Raw genomic sequence first — 7033 nt, 5'->3', positions numbered from 1 at the left:
CTTACTGTTTTATTAGTTACCTAAGAGATCTGTGTGTACATTAAATGAACATACTGAGTTTGAATAGTATTTGTAAGGTTATAAAATGGTCAGCTAATCTATTCTGGTTTAAGATCAATGAAAATGTACTGGAATGTAACAAAACTAAAGAAAATTAAGAGCCAACCCTCTTTAACAAGTTTGCCAAAGTAGAGAGATGCTTAATTCACATCTTCATTAATCCAAGCATCTAACTGTAGTTGGCATTTTCTTTGGGCAGCCAACTAGCTCCCAGATAAAGACATGGAGACTTATTATTATGAATGCTCAGCCTTAGCTTATGCTTGTCCCACTAGCTCTTATAACTTAATTTTAACTGTTTCTCTTCATCTATGTTTTGCCTCGGGGCTTTTACCTTTCTTTCATTTTGTATGTCCTACTTTCCTGCTTCCTCTGTGTTTGTCTGGCCCCTGGCATCTCCCTGGCATCCTCCCCCTCTCCCAGCCTAAATTCTTCCTCCTATTCCTTCTCCTTGTCCAGAAATCTTATACCTCCTCCCTCACTATTGGCAGTTCAGCTTTTTATTAGACCAGGCAGGTGCCTTAGGCAAGGTAAAACAGCCACACATCTTTACATAGTTAAACAAATATTCTGCATCATAAACAAATGCAGGACATCTTTGCATAGTTAAACAAATATTCTGCAACATCTAATGAACATTTTTTTTTTAAGTGCTATGGTAGCATGTATCTATAATCATAGCATTCTGGAAAGTTGAGGCAAGAAGATTAAAAATAAGAATTCCAAAATTACGATGCTGTCATAGCTATATGAGGGCAAAAATTGCCTAGTTTCCTCAAATATAATGACAGTTTTTTTGTTGATCTATCTTTTTAAATTTTGAGATAGTCTTACTTCATAGCCCAGACTGTCCTAGGACTTCTGTGTAACTAACCTGAAGTATCCTCATATTCAAGGTTCTCCTCCCTCGCCCTCCAGAACATGCAGTACAATAGCCAACTTGGCAATTAGCATTTTGAAAACTTCCAAATTTATTATTTTCAGTGTTATTTCATTTAATTGTAATATGGAATAGGTATGATTTTTTTTATTTGCATTACCTGCATATCTAAAATTACTTTAAGTTGATATGGCTTTAGTTATCATTTGCTCTTCCAGAATTATGTGTGAAGAAAGTTTAAAGACTGAATGTTCTCTCTTACCATTTTTTAATACTACACTGTTACTTATTTGAACCTGTGTGTATTTTATATGTGTCTGGTAATCATTCTAACACAAAGAATCACTGGGGTCAGTTGTTTATTTTGTTATGATGTGTTGTTTTGGGAAAGATTCTTAAGTATTACAGAAGGTTTTGAAAGTCTTTAAAATGCTGAATATCTTAGAAACTATTTTCTAATTTTGTTTTATAATTGTATTATTTTACTCTAGTGTTAGCTTTTAGACTTTTTAAAAAAATTGTAGATTATATATTAAATGAATTTTGCTGTTGAATAGTATTCATGTTTAATTCCATGGGATCATTTCAATAGACAATTTTAGAAACCTTTTTCAAGATTGAAAGTTCTATCAGTTTATTGCAAAAATAGTTTAGCATTTCTGAACATTTTAATCCTACAGAAATGGCACTACCAGAGTAGTTAAAGCAGACAGTTAATTATATAGACTAATTTTTAAAGTATCCTAGGCCAATAGTTGTAATGCCTTTACTCCTGTCAGGATTCGTACCCACTTCAAGTTCATCTACTGAGTCAGACGGTGCTGGGGCAGATGTATGCTAGAAAAGCCCTACAGTTGATCTAACATGTACCAAACATTGAGGACTATCATCCTAAGCACTTGGTTGCCCTCTCTTTGAGAAGCACTTAAGATGGAATTCTGGAATATAATTTTCTATCTTCTACCTGGAGATTTTAGTCTATTATTTGGCTAGAAATACCACCAAATGAAAAGTCTACATTTTTCACTCACTATTTTGATAACAATGAAATTGAGTTATTGGAACGTTGATTTGTTACTTTTTGTTTTAAGACAAGGTTTTACTATGTGTCACTGTGTTGAGCTTGAATATATTAAATAGCCCAGATTAGCCTGAAATTCACAGTAATCTTCTTGCTTGAGACTCCTCTGTCTGTCCTGGGATTATAGCTATGCATCACCACACTTTGCATTAATCTCTTGAGACAATGGTGTAGTCTGTTCTCTTGCCCTCTTCAACCCCTGCCCCTGTTTATTGATGAAAGATTTGCTGTATTTAAGGATTTATCATGTAAACATAGCAACCTTCCAGAAAATGTACAAAAACAAATAACTCTACCCACCTTACAGTTGAGCGAGAAAGATCAGTAACAGAAAAATAAGCCATAATGCTGTGAGTGGTATAGTACAGGAAGTTAAGGAAGGAGGTTTGAGCAGTCAAGAGTATAGTGGGATAAAGAGAGAAAGGGCCATTGTTCACCTAGACAGACAAGTGAAGTGACTGATGGTTACACGTGGCTGATTGAAGAGGAGCTGGACAGAGTGCAGAAAGTATCAAATGAGAAGGAGGTAACAGTCAGCTATGTCCAGCCAAGCGTCCATACTGACTTACTTGAAACAGTTCTTGGACAGGGTGACTTAGCTAGCCACATTTATAACCCATGATGTCACATCCTATGGTAGTTGACTGCTGAAGAACAGAGATTAGGTTTGTAACATGATTTCATACTAGTGACCTCAGGTGACCGAGTGCCTTACCAAGGAGAATCAGTCCTTAGGCTGGCAGCTGGTCACATTCTTAAGAACTGGGGCCATGAAACACAGCAATATTAAGTAAGACATGTAAATGAAAAGGTCCTTAAGAATTGGCCTGGAAGTCAGTGAAGAAAGTCCAAGTCTGAAGGAAGTGAAGTGTACCAGAAAACCTGGTGTTTTAAAAAGAGATCACGTCTCAGACAAACACAAAAGACACAGTGAATTAGTTTCACAGAGCAGTGTGAAAATAGAGTGCGGAGGGTAAGTGTGGTCAGCATTATCAGGTTTGGTTTTGTTTTTTCTTCTTTTTTCATACTGTGTATTCTGGCCATGGTTTTCCCTTCCCTCATTCCTCCAAGATCCTCCACACCTCCCTACCTGCACCCAACTCCAAGCTCTTTCTTTCTTTCTCTCTCTCTTTAAAAACAAACAAACAAAAAGAAAAACCAAATACACAAATGGAAACCAAAATATACAGCAAAAGACCAAATAAGACAGAAAATACCCAAACAAAGCAATTTGAGACAAATTGTCTATTTGAAAAAAACAAAACAAAACAAAACAAAACAAAAAACCCTGAGTTCTTATTTTCAAGACAGGGTTTCTGTGTGTAATAGCCCTGACTGTCCTGGAACTCGCTTTGTAGCCCAAGCTGGCCTCAAAGTGACAGAAATCCACCTGCCTTTGCCTCCCAAATGCTGGGATTACAGGCGTGCACCACCACTGCCATGCCCATTGAGTTCTTTTTGTATTGGCCACCTAGTACTGGGCATGGGCCTATCCTGAAATGTGGGTAATCTACCCAGTGGGACTCCATGGGGGAAATTCATATTTCTTTTGCAAGTAGATGTTGGCAGCAGAGAGCTTCTCAGTTAATAGTGTGTGCCATGGCTACTCCCTCTCGCAGCACTGGGACCCTGTTCGACTTTAACTTGTGCAGGCCCTGTGTGTGCTGCTACAGTCTTTGAATTCTTTTTTTTTTTTTTAACCATTCTCTTAAGATTTGTTTATTATGTATACAGTGTTCTGCCTGCATGTATGCCTGCATACCAGAGGGCACCAGAGTTCATTACAGAAGGTTGTAAGCCACCATGTGGTTGCTGGGAATTGAACTCAAGACCTTGGGAAGAGCTGCTAGTGTTCTTGACCTCTGAGCCAACCTCTGAGCCATCTCCCCAGTCCCTAGTCTGAATTGTTATGTGCACCAGTCCTGTTATATCTGGAGGATACTGTTCCCTTAGAGTCATCCATCCATTCTGGCTCTTAGACTCTTTCTACCTCCTCTTCTGCATAGCTCCCTCAGCCTTGAGGGGAGGGTTTGATGAAGACATCCTGTTTTAGGACTGCGTGCTCCAAAATTTCTGTTTATGTTGTCCAGGTATGGGTCTCTGTGTTAGCTCCCAGCTACTGCAAGAAGCTTCTCTGATTGCTGAGTGATAAATGATACACTGATCTGTGGGTACAGCAGAATGCCATTAGGAGTCATTGTATTGCTGTCTCTTTAGTAGAACAGTAGTATTTGTTTTTCCATGAGGCCTATGGCCTATCCAATCTCAAGTTCTTGACCACTGAGTATTGTCAGACATGAATTTCATCTCATGAAGTGGGCCTTAAATCCATTCAGAACTGGCTAGGTACTGCCCACTATGTTTGTGCCAGTGTTGAACCACCGCACCTTGCAATTGCCAGTGTAGATCAAAGGGTTTGTAGCTGTGTTGGTGGTGGTCATCTTTCTCCTGAAGTAGTGTGCAGAGTACATTCTAGTGCCGTGAATGCTAATCAGTATGAGTAAAGCCTCCAGCTAGACTTCTCTGTGTTCCCAGACATTTGTAAGTGTTCTCCTCAGCAATAGGGCCTTACCATCAGTTTGTAGAGAGCAGCCAATAGTCTTGGCAATAGCTTGAGTTGTTTGGGGGTTCCCATAGGGTCCTTTGGTCGACATCTGAATTATCTGAAACCCATTCCTGACGCTGGAAGTTTCACGTGGTGGTGGAATATGTTTAGTGGGGGCATTCTCTCCCCTGTCGTTTGGATACATTTAGATTTCTTTCATATATGCATATGTTTAGGAAGCGTCTACAGTAGTGGGGTTCTTAGTGTCAGCTGTCCCTCCTTAGCCCCTCTCTTCCTCACCTCTTCCCGTTGAGTCCTCCCACTCTAGGTGCTCCCCTCCCCATCTCTTCATAACAATATATCCTATTTCTCCTTTCTTTGGGGGATCTCCTCCTCCCCACTAGTCCCTGACTCTGTACCTAACCTCTGCTTCTATGGATTGTAGCACACATATCAAAGGCTTTAAAGCTAATACCCACTTCTGTGTCAGAGTTCTCTAGAACACATGATAGAATGAATACACATACACACACACACACACACACACACACATAGATATATACATATAGATATATAGATCATATAGATACATAGAGAGATTTGATATGCATATCAAAACATATATGGGATTTATTTGAGTGGCCTACAGGCTGTGACCTGGCTAGTTCAATAATGGCTATATCTCAGACTCCTGAAAATGTGGACTCTAATACCAGTGAAGGAATAAACTTGCCAGCAAGAGTGAAGGCAAGCAGGCAAAAAGTGAAAGCGTCCTTCCTCCATGTCCTTTATATAAACTACCACCAGAAGGTGTGGCCCAGATTTAAGGTAGATCTTCTGACTTCAAATGATCTAATCAAGAAAAATCCCTTATGGGTGTACCTAGCTGCTTGAGGTTTAGTTAATTCCAGATGTAGTCAAGCAAGAATAGCCATCATAACGTTTAAGATAAAACATAGCATATTTATCTTCTGGAAGTCTAAGTTATTTCACTCAGGGTGATTTTTTTTTCTTAGCTCCATCTATTTAGCTGAGCATTTTATAATTTTGTTTAATAGCTGAGTAATATTCTGTAATACCATGTTTTAATTGTCCGTTCATCCATGGATGGACATCTAATTTCCAGTTTCTGCCTATTATGAATAGAGCAACAACAAACATGGTGGAACAGATGTCTCTGTAGCAGGATGTAGAGTCCTTTGGGTATGTGCCCAAGTGTGGTGTAGGCAGATCTTGAGGTGGATCTCCAGCTTCCGGAGGAACCACCACACTGATCCCCGTAGTAGCTGTACAAGTTTGTAGTCCCACTAGCCATGCATGAGTGCCCCCTTATCCCACATCCTCAGCAGAATGAACTGTCATTTGTTTTATTAATCTTGCCTGTTCTGACTGGTATAAGATAAAATCTCAAAGTAGTTTTAATTTGCATCTCTGATGACTAAGGATGCTGAATGAACATTTAAGTATTTCTCAGTCATTTCTATTTTATCTTTATTTTTAAAGTGTGCCACTTAATGTTTTGCCTTTAGAGTTAGAGCATTATAAGTATAATATGATCCATGACTATAATCAGCTTTTTAAAAGCAGGATCTTAAAAGACAATTGCTAAAAGGGAAGTATAAGCCATATAATATGTTGTAATTTTATTCAGCGTAAGATGTACAGAGGAAGTGGAGTTCTCCTACAGAACTTGCGTGTCTCCTCAAGTCCTTGCCTAAGTAAGGATAAGTCTAGAGGAAAACAACTTCTTAGCCTACTCTCTTTAGCCTGCTCATCTTTTGGAAGAATGCTTTCTACCTTATTTCTCAGATGGTATCCAGATGTATAAAGGGAACTAAATGACATAATAGCATCAGAATAAGTGTGTCCGAGCACTCTGCTGGCCTCTGAGGCAGTAAACAGTGACCTGTAAAGCTGCATCAGCAAATCTTCCCTAAAAAATAACTGGTTCCTTGTTAGAACCAGTACTTGTCTGCTGAGCTGGCCTGACCTCAGTTATGTGTGGACAGCTCATTAAGGCTCCAACTTTAGTAGCCCAGAACAGGTTCAAACGCAGGTTGATCACATGCCTCCCACTGCAGGCTCAGGCAGACTTACTTGCTGTCCCTTCCCATCTTACCTGCTTCATCCCCCCTGGTAGGAATATGTAAACATATTCTACTGTAGCACACAGGAGTAGACTGAGACCCTAGAAAGCCAACTACATTGCTAAGGGATGCTTGAATATCTAATCCTGAAAGACCATCTCTTTAGAGACTCTTGTAGATTCTTCCTCAGCCTAGGATGGACTACTACCTCAAGGCAATAAGAAATTGGCTGCAGCTGCACTGAATAACATGAGTGAATTGCACTAATATTGAGTGAACAAGAGCTAGACCCAGAAAGGGTGTATAAACCCAGGATAGGATCTGTCTGTGCAAGAAAGCTTTTTATTTTCTTTTGTTATTGGTACTAACACCTGTCTGCA

Source organism: Onychomys torridus, chromosome 6 (genome assembly GCF_903995425.1).
Source record: "Onychomys torridus chromosome 6, mOncTor1.1, whole genome shotgun sequence".
In the NCBI taxonomy this organism is placed as follows: domain Eukaryota; kingdom Metazoa; phylum Chordata; class Mammalia; order Rodentia; family Cricetidae; genus Onychomys; species Onychomys torridus.
Note: the sequence above shows the minus strand (reverse complement) of the source record.